This window comes from Sturnus vulgaris, chromosome 7 (assembly GCF_052056855.1).
Source record: "Sturnus vulgaris isolate bStuVul1 chromosome 7, bStuVul1.hap1, whole genome shotgun sequence".
In the NCBI taxonomy this organism is placed as follows: domain Eukaryota; kingdom Metazoa; phylum Chordata; class Aves; order Passeriformes; family Sturnidae; genus Sturnus; species Sturnus vulgaris.
The window spans coordinates 41,078,585-41,093,419 of NC_142249.1; positions in this window are offsets into that span (position 1 = coordinate 41,078,585).

The following is a 14,835-nucleotide window of genomic DNA, read 5'->3' on the forward strand; positions in this document are numbered from 1 at the left end:
TAGAGGGGGAGCTATCTTTGCACAGCACATCATGGCTATAAATTTACATATGGAACATAGTTTGATGCCTAACCAACCTTTAATCTACCTTTGATGTATACTCCTCCTTCAGTAGGCGTCACGTGAGACACCTTATTAATGCAAATGTAAGAAGGATTGTTTGGGATCTCTGATGTAATTAGCCATAAACCACGTTTAAAAGGAAAGGAGGAAGAAAAGCACTTCCTTTGTCACCGCGGCTGAGCGCAGAGGCGCACGTGGAGATGGAGATCACAGAATCCAAGAATCTTTCCGGCTAAAAAAAGACCTTTAAGGCCACCAAGTCCAAGTCAGCGATGTTTCAAAAAGAGCTGCAGCCATGAACCCGCGGCAGGGCCCTTGTGCCCGACCCTCCTGCTTTCCCTGAGCCCGGATTATCCCCCCGGCTCTGCCACTGTTCCAGCAGCAAAAAAACAAAAGTGAAGCTCAGCCTGCTTAGTTCTTAACTTCCCAAACAGCACAAGTCAGGAAACAATTAATTCCTGATCCTGCCGCCGGTGAAACCAATGACAGTTTTGCATTTTAAATTAATATTCAGGCCACCTTCTCTAAGTTCCCCTCAGAGCCTGCTTTTGCCCTGCTGGACCACCACGGCTGCTGTCTCCACTTGGCACTGTTATTAGTGTAATTATTATTATTATTATTATTATTATTATTATTATTATTATTATTATTATCATTCCTGCGCTGCAAATACCAGCCGGCCATAAGGACAGGGCTGGCAGGGGCTCTGTGGGCTGGCACAGCTCTCGGGGTGGGCTGGAGAAGGGGCTGAAGGTGCCCAGGGGGGCTCCCCCAGCTCCTGGGTGCCGGGGTGGGGGTCGGGCTGAGGCTCCTGTGGCAGAGAAAGGCACGGAATGAATGAATGAATGAATAAATGAAACAAGGAATAAATAAATAAATAAACGGAATAAATAAATGGAACAAGGCACGGGCCAAGCAGCCGGGGATGGTGCCGATGGCAGCGGGGTGTGCACAGCCCGGGCCGCTGCCGGGACTGGATTCCCGAGGGGAATTTTCCGAGGGATGGATAACGCCCAGTTCATCCCTCGGGGGGATCCCAGCTCTCCCAGCTTGGACACAGAACCGAGCAGGGCTGGATTCCCGAGGGGAATTTTCCGAGGGGTGGATAACGCCCAGCTCATCCCTCCGGGGGGATCCCAGCGCTCCCAGCCCGGGCACGGAACCGAGCGGGGCTGGCTCTGCTGCTCTGCTGCTTTTACCTCTGGTTTGGCCCCAAATCCCGATTTTTCCCGGAGCTCCGCGCTCGCTCCGTGCCACAGCCGGGGCTGGCAGGAGCGGGGGAAGGCAGAAAGGAAAACCCAACCGAACCGCGTTTGTTCCATCGCAGCGCTCGGCACTTCTGCCACAAAGTTTCCCGGCGGTAAAACCGGGCAGAACCGAGCCGGGCAGAACCGGGCAGAGCCCAGAACCGGGCCGAGATGGGCAGGACCAGGCAGAGCCGGGCAGAACGGGGTAAAGCCGGGTAGAACCGGGCCAAGCCGGGCAGGACAGCAGAACGGGGCCGAGCCGGGCAGAACCGAGTAGAACTGGGCAGAACCGGGCACAACCGAGCCGGGCAGAACCGGGCAGAACCGGGCCAAGAAGAACCGAGCCAGGGAGAACCAGGCAGAACCGGGTACAACCGAACCGGGCAGAACCGAGCTAAGCAGAACTGAACCGGGCAGAACGGGGTAGAACTGGGCAGAACCGGGCAGAACGGGGCAAAACCGAGCCGAACTGAACCGAACCGGGCAGGACCGGGCAGGACCGGGCAGGACCGGGCAGAACCGGGCAGGACCGGGCAGAACCGGGCAGGACCGGGCGCTCCCGGCTCGCCGCCGCTGCAGCCGCCGCCTTTGTGGGATGCGGCTCCGTCTCCGCCCGCATCTGAGCCCGCGCTGCCGAGCCCGGCTCCGCAGCGAGCACCGGCAAACAAATATTGAGAATATATCTCTCAGTAATCTGTAATAGTGATTCCCGCCCCTCCCCGCCGAGAAATCAAAGTTTACTCCAATCACTCTCTCGCAGGAAGGATATCTAGAGATGATAAATTTTTATGCGCGTGGAAAAATATTCCAAGGTAAAGCTGCTATTCTCATAAAAATATATTTAGCCGGTGGTTTTTGCTCTTCAGAAAAAAATCTGCGTATTTTGTTTATTCTGGAAAATAGTCTTTATTTTTTTTTTTTTAATAGCCTGAACCAAATAATTTCTCATTTTTACAGGCTTCACTTCACTTTTCTCACAGTGAATAAATTGCAACTTATTTCCATGAAATTCACAGATGACACAGATCTTTATTTTGCATAAAGGCATAGAGAAGTGTCTAATATCTTCAATATTCATCCGCTAAGTGGACATTTGCATTGGGTTAGCAGGGAGAAGGAGCCCCGGCCCTCCCGCGGTGACAGCTGTACGGAGGGATGACATCTGACAGCTGTGACAGTGCTGACGGGAGGCTGGGATGGCTCCCGCATCCCTGATCCAATTACGGCACACATCCCTCTGACAGGGCCGGCAGCCGCTCCCGCCCGGGAGGACAGTATTGATCTCTTGTCAGAGCCCCGCGCTCCGCTGCCCGAGCCGCGGCAGCGCCGGCAGCCGCCGGGGGCCGGCCCGGACTGCGGCTACAGAGGGGTGGGCAGCGGGGCTGGCACCGTGCCAGGCTGACGTGGCATGGGGACACACGGCTGTGACATCCCAAAATGGCATGGGGACACAGGGCTGTGCCAGGCTGACATGGCATGGGGACACAGGGCTGTGACATCCTAAAATGGCATGGGGACACAGGGCTGTGACATCCCAAAATGGCATGGGGACACAGGGCTGTGACATCCTGACATGATATAGGGACACACGGCTGTGACATCCTAAAATGGCATGGGGACACAGGGCTGTGACATCCTGACATGGCATGGGGACACCTGGCCATGCCACCATGCCCTGATATAGGGACACACAGCTGTGCCACCCTGACGTGGTATAGGGACACAGGGCTGTGCCACCCTGACATGGCATGGGGACACACGGCTGTGACATCCCAAAATGGCATGGGGACACAGGGCTGTGCCACCCTGACATGGCATGGGGACACAGGGCTGTGACACCCTGACATGCCATGGGGACACAGGGCTGTGACATCCTGTCCTGGTATGGGGACACCTGGCAGCTGCAGTGGGATGGGCAGCAGGGCCGGGCCAGAGCTCCGGGGCTGGCACCATGTCACCATGTCCTGCTATGGGGACACCTGGCCCTGCCACAGTGCCACCCAACTGTGTCACCTGCCCTAGTGTGGGGACACCTGGCAGTGCCACTCTGCCACCCAGCTCTGCCACCTGCCCTGGCACAGGGAAAGGCCACCAGGGCAGTGACAGCAGCCCAGAGCTGGCAGTGGCCGCTGCCAAAAACGCCAGAACCCAAAACCACAGCGGGAGCCTGGGGAGCTCTGCCCTGCTCCTGCTGCTCTGCCATGGGCAGTGCCAGGTACGGAGCCTGGGCCTCATCATCATCATCATCATCATCATCATCATCATCATCATCATCATCATCGTCATCATCATCATCGTCATCATCATCATCCTCATCATCTTCATCCTCATCATCTTCATCCTCATCCTCCTCATCCTCCTCATCCTCCTCATCCTCCTCATCCTCCTCATCCTCCCACAGCCCAGGTCCTGCAGCACTGAGCCCAAACCCTTCACGAATCATTCCCTGCCCAGAGACACCAGGAACAAACCAGCCCCCACCACCCTGCATTTCACACCACCCTGTCAATACAAACTATTTTTAATGGTTTTTAAACTATTTTCCATAAAACAAGTTTTTGGGGTCATCACGTTATTTAGAAGTTTCCGTAAGATCTCTAATAGTCCAAAGCAGAATTATTTTTGAAGAGCCTCCCCACGGCACTGCTTTCTCCACAGAACGCTCCAACAACGCCTGTTCCAGCACCCTCCCATATTCCAGAGGCAGCAGAGATGGGGATTTCCCTCTGCTGCCAAGGACCAGGCAGGGAAGAGCAGAACAGAGGAGACCCCGGAGCGCGTGGACACCTCAAAACATTCTGACAAAACCAGAGGTGAGAGCAGAAAAACTCCCTGCGAGCAACAGGGAACCCTCCCAGGTCAGGGACAAAGGGGACACAAACACGGCACAGGACGGGCTGGAATTCCTCAGGAGCATCAGCAAATCCCAAAACCAAACCCTTTTCCCCAAGATCCCCGTCCTGGCCGGGCGGTTCCCTCCCTGCCTGGCGGTTCTATCTCCGTGTGCCAGGGCAGAGCCGTGCCAGCTCCGGGGGTGATTTCAGTGTCACCGCAGCAGCCCCGCGCTGCCAGCTAGATGTCATTATAAACAAAGTTATTGATTACCTCCCTCCGGCTGCGCTGGAACCTGCACACAAACTGCGACTTGCTCCCGTGCTATAATTTTATTGATCAGAGCAATCCAGCTGCCAGCGTTTGCTGGAGAGTAAAAAAAAAAAAAAAAAAAAAAAAAAAAAAAATAATAATAATAATAAAAAAAATCCCCACCCCAACCTGGCTACATGTTGCCTTTGCCCACACATGAAATAAAACACAATTTTTAAGGCTGAAAGACAATTTTTATTTTTTTTTTCCCTCTTCCATAATGCTTTGAAAATAAAACAAGTATTTCCTCTCTTTCAACAAAGCATTCCAGTCTGCCAGCTTTGGGATGAGACTGCAACCATCTCCCAATACTCCGTGTCCAATTCTCAACGTTTCACTTTAAAAAACAAAATAAAATTATCAGTTCTAGTTCATTAAGTTCAGGGCTCCCTGGAAAGCCAGGTGTGCTTCCAGGAAGGCACAAGGTGTTCATTCCCACCTTCCCACACTTTGGCCACTGCTTCAAACCCAGACACTTGGTTACAGTCACTCAAATGCAGATTTGATGATGGACACTCAAATGCCAGCGTTGCTCCATGAAGGTTTTTGGGTCCATGCCCCAGCCAGGCTGTTCCAGGGAATTCTGTGAGGTTGGAGCTGGGGGGGAATTTGGGATCTGCTCCAGGGAACAGGGACAGGAGGAGAGGGAATGGCCCAGGGCAGGGCAGGGTGGGCAGCAGCAGGAATTTCCCCATGGAAAGGGGGCTCAGGGATTGGGACTGTTCCAGGCTTGGAGTCCCCATCCCTGGAGTGTCCCAGGAATGAAACCAGGGCTCCCTTGGGGTGGAGATGCCCGAGATGAGCCCAAATCTGAGCCCAAATCTGAGCCCAAATCTGAGCCCTGAGCCCAAATCTGAGCCCAAATCAGAGCCCAAATCTGAGCCCACCTTCCCCTGGCTCTCCCCACCACCATCACCCCTTCCCCACCAATTCTCTCCTCCTCAGGAGCAGCACAAACCACAGAGCTGCCCCACAAATCCACCAAACAAAGTTTTTTCTGAGAATAAAAGCTCATTGACTCCCGAGAGCGACGCTCACTGCCAGGATAAACCCCTGAGAAACGCACAAATGGAGGGGACATGGAAAACTCTGCTCAGTGCTCATCAGGAAGGATGGCAAAATGTGCAGGCAGGAATTTAAAAAGCAAATTTCAATGGCTTGAAATGTGTTTGGAAATGCAGTTCACACCTCGCAGGCGAAGCAGTCGGGGCTTCTTGTCGTTGTTTGGGTTTTGGTGGGTGGTTTTGATTTTTTTTCTGACACGGTTTGACTCAAAACAAAACTATTTCAAGGTAGAAATTGTTGCTTTAGCAGCCTCCCAGAAGGAGTGGGATCTGAGTCCTGCTCGTCAGCAATGCTGAGCAGAGCTGCTGGAATATCACATGAAATGGGAAAAAAAACCAACAAAAAAAAAAAACCTCTAGAGTTTTCTTTGGTATTTTCTTAAATAAAAATAAGAATTAAGCTTTACACCTGAGTTACTGAAGTGTCACCTAAGGCAGAAGTGCCACACATTCAGTCCTGGGGATGAGAACAGAGAAATTAGGGAGAGCACAAGAGGCCAAACCCTGGCTCTGTATAAATCAACAGAACCATTGCACTGAAGGTTTTACCTCGAATTGGATTTTGATTTGATTTGAATTTTCGGACTGCTGGAGCTCTCCTGGGCAGGGAAGCCCCTCAGGTGACAGCAGAGCAGCAGCTTTGGGGGTAATGCTCCAGATCCATGATCCACACCCTCCCTGCTACTCTTCATCTCCAGAGGAAAAGCTGGATAAAAAAACTGAATAATTCCATTTAAAGGCAGCAAGAAGAGCAGCAGTGGTTACAGGTGGGCTCACTGAGGAAGAGGGGGGAGAAGCATCTCCAGGAGCACATGCAGGCTTTAGTGCACCTCATTAATTCGGCCTGGATTGCAGATACTCTTTGATTGTGATACTCTTTAATGGCAATTCTTAATTGTTGGCATTAAAAAATCTGCTGAGCTGAGCAGAGAGCCCAGCCCTGGCTCAGACTTTCCTTCCCCTTCTCAAGAAGGAAGCAGAACGGGCACGGTGGCTTTAATCACCTCTCTGAGGAAGCAGAGCTCAGTCCCAGGTGCCAGCAGAAAGGTTAGGGGTGTAAATCCTGCCAAAGAGGCAGCTCAGGAATTCCAGGGCAGCTCAGGTCTCGGGGCTTGGGAGAATCCAGGGAGGAAGAGGAGTCCTGTCCTGGAAAAAGGGAGGAGGCTGACACAGACGGGCTCTGGCAGCGCCTGGAATTCTGTGCTGGGCTCTGGAAACCCAGCCCAGCGATCTGAGCACGTCGGGAGGAGCCCAGCTACAATCCCTGGGCCGGGGGAGGGCAGGACGGACAGAGCAGGAATTTCCCCATGGAAAGGAGGTTCAGGGATTGGAAGTGCCCAAGGGGGTTTGGATTCCCATCCCTGGAGTGTCCCAGGAATTCCTGGAGGTGGAGCTCGGTGTGAATGGAAATCCCTGTGGGAATTGTGCAGTGAGGTGGGAACACGGAATTGGGTGAATCCCAGGAGGAATTCAGGAACTGGAACCTCTGTGTGTGTGGGGACAGCAGCAGGAATTTCCCCATGGAAAGGGTGGGCAGGGATTGGGAGTGCCCAGGGGGATTGGGATCCCCAGGGCTGCTGCCATGGTGTGGATCCAGGAGGAGAGACTCGGATCCGTGTGGGAATTCCCTGACAGGAGGGGACAGCCGGGGGGATTTGGGATCTTATCCCAGGGAACAGGGACAGGGCTCAGGGGAGCTCAGGGTGGACAGAGCAGGAATTTCCCCATGGAAAGGGGGCTCAGGGATTGGAAGTGCCCAGGGGGGTTTGGATCCCCATCCCTGGAGTGTCCCAGGAATTCCTGGAGGTGCCACTCAGAGCTCTGGGGTCAGGGTGGGATTTGGCCTCAGAGAGCTTTTCCAAGCTCAGGGATCCTGGGATTGGGATCCCCGGGACCCCAGAGCAGTGTGGGAAAGCCAGGACACCTCCCTGGGCAGGTCCAGCTGTGGCTGCAGCATCCAGGGGCTGCTCAGCCCAGGTTCCATCCACGACATCACCCTGGACTTGAGAAATTGGGAGTTATAAACCAGTGTATGAACACCTCGGGTCTGAATTAATCTGCAAAGTTTGTTAGAAATGAGGGTCAGGACTTGAATTGGCAGCAATTAGAATCATTGATATTTTCATGGTATCAGCCTCCTGTTCCTGATTATCAACTTCCATGGTGCTGACACCTCAAAATTTGGCCCCTCTGACCCTGCTTGGGTTCAGCTGTGGATTCTGTAATGTTGAGAATATGTTTCTGCATTACTTTTTGCAAGCCAGAGAAAATTTGTTCAAGAAAACATCACGGAAAGAAAATATATATGCAGAAATATATATTTTTTACATATTTTAATTGATTATTGTAGCCAAGTAAAATACTGATTGGGATTCTGCCTCCTCCAACCTTTGCCTCCAACACTTAATGCAATTTATTAATGGTGTTCTGACCTATGGAGGAGCTAACTGGGAGATCAACTTCCAGCACAAACTCCTGGGAATGAGCTTGCCAATATTCAGCTTTTATGAAAGCAAGGCCAGAGGGCTGATCTGGCAGTGGGGGGCCTGGGAGGAAGGACCATTCCCTGGGATGCCTTCAAACAGGAAGCTGGGATGGTCAGGGGAGGAAAATCCAAGAAATCTTTGGTTAAAGAGATCCTTTGATACTTCTGCCAGCACAGAAAAAAATCTGTCCTTATTCACTACAGACAAATCCTGCAGATCCACAGGCTCTGAACAGCAGAACTCACAGAAATCCCAGAACAGAGGGAGCAGGGATGGGCAGGGATTCATCTCAGGGATTCACACACACACAGGAGCCAACTCCTTCCTGACCCCCCAAATACCTGCAGACACCACAGGATCCCGGAGCAGCTCAGGCTGGAAGGGTCCTCTGGAGATCACCTGGTCCAACCCCAAACTGGGCTGAAATCAGAACTGGAAAATGGACTGAAAACCCAAAAACGGAGCCTGACTTTAGTCCAGCCCAGCAGAACGGCGGATAACAAAACCCGGCCCAGTTTGGTGGAAAACAAAACCCACCCCAGCCCTTCCATGGTTTGTCTCTCCAGGATGGAGGGTTTGCTCCTGTGGAACAGTTTCCCCCACCCAGCCCCACCTCCCAAATTAAACCCAGCCCAGAGTTTGCATCCCTGCTGATGCTCCTGGCCAGGGTTTTCCAGGGAATGCTGAGGGAATGCAGAGCCACAGGCACCTCAGGGAACCCCAGACCTTTCCCCTGAGGGCAACTGTGTGGTTTCTGTCCACACCGATTTTCCCCCTGGCCTAAAAATTAAAACACACGGGAAGGAAAAAACAAAACAAAACAAAACAAAACAAACCCCAAAACAGAGCCACAGAGGAAGTGGGAATTTTCCATCCTCTGGATGCACAGTGAAATGATGGAATGGTATAACCTTATTTTTTCTGGCTCATACACCTCAACTCTGACCTTCCTGAAAACCAGGACCTCCTGGGTAATATGGTAATTTAATGTGAGTGCTTATATGCTGATTTCTGTGGAGTGGGCTGGCTTGGTGAAATACGACGTGGTTTACTTTTAAATAGAGCTCAGCTGAGACCTCAAAGGGAACTGGAAACAGGCTTCCAATGGAGAGAGATAAATGCCTAATTTACTGTCCCACTTAATCCCGAGCTTTTTCCTTAAGTCATTATCTCCCATCCCTCATTATTGTGGCAGCACAGCCATGAAAGACACGTGCAGTGAGACCATGATTGGAGCACTTCTGTTTACAGTGGCCACAATTTATCATTAAAACAACTGCAAAGCTCAGCCACGAAGGGAAATATTAAAAATAAATAGGATAAAGCCTGGAAGTGCCTGTTCCAGCTCAGAGGTGCCATTACCTGGAGAATCCCACACACAAGTGCAGAATCTGGGGAATGCTGCAGAAATGTGGGGTTTGGAGAAGATGAGGAGCAAGTGGAGCATCAAACACTCCAGCATCCTTTTCTTCTGGTTCGGATTTTTAATATTCCAGGCAAGGAAAGCCACAGAACCTCTGGGGATGGTGCCACCCCCCAGTGCTGCTCCCTGAGGAGCTCCAGTGAGCTGCTGCCGAGGCAGCTGGAACCTCACCTCCAGAATTCCAGAATTCTTCATTTTGGAATGATCAAATCCAAGCTGTGCCCAATCCCCACCTTGTCCCAGAGCTCTGGGTGTCACCTCCAGGAATTCCTGGGACACTCCAGGGATGGGGATCCAAACCCCCCTGGGCACTTCCAATCCCTGAGCCCCCTTTCCATGGGGAAATTCCTGCTCTGTCCACCCTGAGCTCCCCTGAGCCCTGTCCCTGTTCCCTGGGATAAGATCCCAAATCCCCCCGGCTGTGCCCTCCTGTCAGGGAATTCCAGAGAGGGAAAAGATCCCTCGGGATCCTCCTTTGCTGCAGCCTGAGCCCCTTCCCATTTCCCTCAGGAATTCTCCAGCCCCTTCCCATTTCCCTCAGGAATTCTCCAGCCCTTTCCCATTTCCCTCAGGAATTCTCCAGCCCCTTTCCCATTTCCCTCGGGAATTCTCCAGCCCCTTCCCAGCTCCGTTCTCTCCCCTGGCCACTCTCCAGCCCCTCAGGGTCCCTCCTGTCCCCAGCAGTGCCAGCACAGGGGACAGTCACTCCCAAGGGCACTGGAGCCTCTGGACAATGGGGTGAGGCTGCATTAAACCCCTGGGATTCTCCACCCCTCTCCCTCTTTCCCCTGCCCCTCCAAAGGGAACAATTCCCTTTTGGCATTAAAGGGAAGCCCGGCCAGAGGAGGAGCTCCTGTGTCCCAACATTCCAAGTGGGCACAAGAATTAAAATCATCTCAAAGAAAACAAAAATTAAAAAAATGAAAACCAGCTGGGAGTTTGGATCACCTCAGGGCCACAGTAACCGGGCTGGGATGTGATTCCATTCGGGATTCATCGAGGACAGGGACATTTCATTTCAGCCTCTCCCTCACTGCAGATCTTCCCTCAGCACAACCTCATTTCCATCCCAGAAATTCCATCGCTTTGCACGCTTCAGAGGAGGGGGAAAAAAAAATTTTAAAAATGCACAACTTTGTCACCAAGTGGCTTTTGAAGGTGTGGGGTTTGGAGGCTGGGAGTGTTTGAGCCCTGGGAAATGTCTGGGATTGCCCCCACGCTGCGGGAGGAGCTCCCTGGGATCAGCAGCCCTGCTCCGGGACGGCACGGGATGAAGAGGCGAAGGAGGCCGCTCATTATTGCACCTTCCCCGTTAATTATTGCCCTGTATCCGTTCCACTCCCGCTGTCACATCGGTGCTTCCAGGGCTACTCCTCGGCGCGCTCGCAGCAGATGTTGCAGGGAAGTGGAGTGTAAATATTTATGGGTTAAAAGGAGAGGCTCTGGAATCTGAAGATGTCTCCTGGCACTTCCCGGGCTGCCTCAGCCCATCCTTCTCCGTGGGCTTGTTTTGGAGACAGACAAACGCTTTTCATGTACGTGAACCAACTGCCACTTGCAAACTCGGCTTCTCCAGCTCCAAACACCAAATATTTAACACATGCCGAGCTAGAACACCAAATATTGTTTTCCTGAAAGAGTTCTGCTCTTTATTTCCTGACAAGTCTGGCATTTCCTTCACTCCTCTCCTGCTTTTCGCACAATGCAGGCGCTTGGCACCTTCCAAAATCGGCCCCAAAACGCCCGAGCTGGGAGAGCGGGAACCAAAAATCTCCGAGCGGGTCTCGCACTTGGCAGCCCTGGCTGGAGAATTTCAGGTGGTGAAATCCTAACCCAACACGAGAATTCTTCCTGCTGACATCAGAGAGGAGAAATCCCAGCCTGCTGAGAGATCTGAAATTCCTGAAATTCCTGCCTGGGAGGGTGAAGAGGGGCTGGGATGGAATTCCCAGATTTGCTGTGGCTGCCCCTGGATCCCCGGCAGTGTCCCAGGCCAGGCTGGACATTGGGGTTTGGAACATCCTGGGACAGTGGAAAATGTCCCTGCCCGGGTTTAAGGTCCCTTCCCACCCACGATCCCACATAACAAACCTGCTGCACGGGCACGGAGGGAGAAAAGTTTCAAAGTTATGTAACAGTTAAAAAAAAAAAATGTACTGAAGTAGTTTACTTTAGTTCTAGCAAATATTTCAGTTCCAAAAAACCAGAGAAATCACTTCATAAAGCATTTTATTTTAGCTCATACTCTGTCTCGCTTCTCTCAGGTTTTCAGTGATTTGAGGAAAAAAAAAAACACAACAAAAACACGTTCACCCACTGACTTTACTCCTTGGGAAAACTGTGGTAGCTTTTTCTAATATCAGATTTCTAATGAATCCGGGAAAATCTTTAAGTCTCCTAAAATTAAAGCTCGAATTTGAATTTAGCTTAAATTTAAAATCCTAAAACTAGGCTTTTGTCAGAACAGTATATGAAGAGCATGCAAAGTGCAGAAAATGCATCCGAGCCTCCCTCTCCTGTTCTGCTCCACTTCCACTTGGAAAACTCAAAAACTTTAAACGGGGTGAGTTAATCTCTAAGACATCACAGCAGGAAAATGCAGGAAAATGCAGGAAAATGCAGTTATGCTTTTTTTTTTTTTCCTTTGAGAGAGAAGGAAAGCTGCAATCCCAGAAGCTGGAGCTGTTTCCCGTGTGCCAGGACGGGCACAAAGCAGATCTGTGGGCACGGGCAGCAGGGCAGGGGCTCCACCACTCTTCAGGTTTGTTATTGCAGGGGTTTCAAGGCACAAAATCTGCGATATTTGCACTCGGTGGCCTTCAGCTCCCAGAAAGAGGAAGGATGAGAGAGGCGTGGAGGGGCTGGGTGACATTTGCATTAATTACAGAACATTTCCAGAGTTCCTGGGCAGCTGCAAAGCTCTGAGGCTGAAACCTCCTCCAGCATCCAGCACCGTGCTGGCAGAAATCTTTTCACCGAGCTTCAGCTTTAAAACCATTCAAGATTTCCCATGGATAAGTCTGGGAAACCAAACTTTTTTGGTTTTTTTGGCCAAGTTTGGGAATCCCGAACATCCTGAGCATCCAAAGCAGAGCCTTGCTCCAACTCCTCATCCTCGAGTTCAGGGTTCTGCCCCTCCTTGGGCCATGACACCCCCAAGGCCACGCTGGCTCTGTGTGTGCAACAAGTGCAAATTCTCCCTCCAACAAACCCAACCCTATTGATCAGGTTTAATTATCCCCATTTCTCGATGTTTCTCCAGCTCCCGGGCTCAGGCGCGGCGGCGGCGGCGGCGCTGGGCAGTGATTAAATGAATAAATATCGGGCCATGGCTATAAATGACCTATCCTGGGGGACAAGGGCCATTATTCACCCAGCATAATGCACCTCAAGGAACGCCGCGGAATTAATCAGAGCCCTGCAAAGCCTGACATCTGAGCAGAGATTAAAAGAATCGGGGCTGTTTATCCTAAAAAAAGAGCACTTAGGGGAGGACGCGATAACAATTTTCAAGTGTGGCGACAGCTGTAGCAGAGACGGGAGGAAAATCAGTTTTTTATGCTTATGGTGGATTGGGGGGGGGGCGGAAAAAAAAGGAATTTAAATTTCCAAGAGGGAGCTACAGAGGAAAAATTTAAAAAAAAAAAAAAAAAAAAAAAAAAAAAGAAAGTGGGAGAGTTGAGCCCTGGATGAAGTTTGTTGGGAATTTCCAGCAGTGGGGAGTGGGGAATGTCCAGCCCAGCAGCAGGAGCTGCGCTGGGGGGCGGCCCCCACGACATCCCCCGGTGCTTTTGCAGCCAGGTTTTCCTGTGAGCCACACAGAAGCTCACTCCATTGGAGAGGAGTGGAATGTCTTGCTAATTGAATGTCAAAGCAATTAAAGTGGGTATAGACTTCTCTCAACATTATCTTGACTTGATAAAATAAAGTTGTTTTGACAACGCTCACTGACAATTCCTGATTTTCAAGCGCAGCGATTTTTCTCCAGGCAAGGCACGGAAAATGCTGAGACTTTGCAGTGAATCTTCCCAGGATATGCAGAACCATTATGCTCAGAATAAGCCTATTAGACAGAACTAATGGGCGATTTTCAAGGCATTGCCACGATCACAGCCACCTGTACCTGGAGCTCCTTCCCCTCCCACCTCTCCACAAACTGCACACAAAACTCTCCTGGTGCTCTAAACTGCTCACAAAATATTTCTGATGCCCCAAACTGCACAAAAAACACTCCTGGTGCTCCGAACTGCTCACAGAACTCTCCTGACCCCTAAACTGCTCACAAAATATTTCTGATGCCCCAAACTGCTCTCAGAACTCTCCTGGTGCTCCAAATTGTACACAGAACTCTCCTGATGCCCCAAACTGCTCACAAAATATTTCTGATGCCCCAAACTGCACAAAAAACCACTCCTGGTGCTCCAAACTGCTCACAGAAAAACTCCTGATGCCCCAAACTGCTCACAAAATATTTCTGATGCCCCAAACTGCTCTCAGAACTCTCCTGGTTCTCTTTGATGCTCGAGGTGCAGCCCTCAGGATGGAGCTGAGCACTGGGATTCAATCCCGTCCTCAGCTGTTCATGTTTCCCAGTCACTCGTATTTTAAGCAATGCGCATAAAGAGAGCAAAAATTAAAAATCCATCGATGGAATTTTGTCTCTGTTTCTTGCATTTTGTCCTTTCCCGTCGTGTCCTCTCCAGACCCATTTCAGCAATACAAACTCCAGCAATATAAAGCAAAAAGAGAAGAAACTCGTGGTGAAATTACTCCTCCTGATCCAGGAAAATGAGGAATTCCTGAGGATCCCACACCAGCTCAGCTTCATTCCCACTGGAATCCGTGACCAGGAGTTGAGCCGAGCTCAGCTCCAGCCATTCTCCTCCACAAACGGGATTTTGACGTGCAGGGAATTCCTGGACCCAATCCCTCATCCCATCACAAACCAGCCCAGCTGCCCTTTGAGCCGGGGGGTTCCAAGGGGGCACAATTGCAATCTCAGCATCCTTTGCCTCGGACAATTCCCCCGCAGCCCAGCGCTGCCCAGACCGCCAGGAGGGTTTTTAACACTCCCTGCAAACCAAAGGTGTTTGGATCCTCCAAACCTGCGCTCCCGAAGGCAGAAATGCCGAGGGTGAAGTGGAAATCTGAGAGCAGCCTTGTCAAAGAGGCACAAATCTGACACCAGGGGAGAAGTGTTTGGTAAATCACTCCTGAGTTTGGTAAATTGTGTCAGGTTGGGGCATTTATGAATTCTGTGAGCAATCTTTGACCTCTGTAAATTCCATTTCCAGAGCTCTGGGCTCACAGCTTTCCCCAGCACGGCCTGGGCAAGAGGGGAAAATCACCGCTTTTATTTATTTATTTATTTATTTATTTATTTATTTATTATTTTATTTTATTTTATT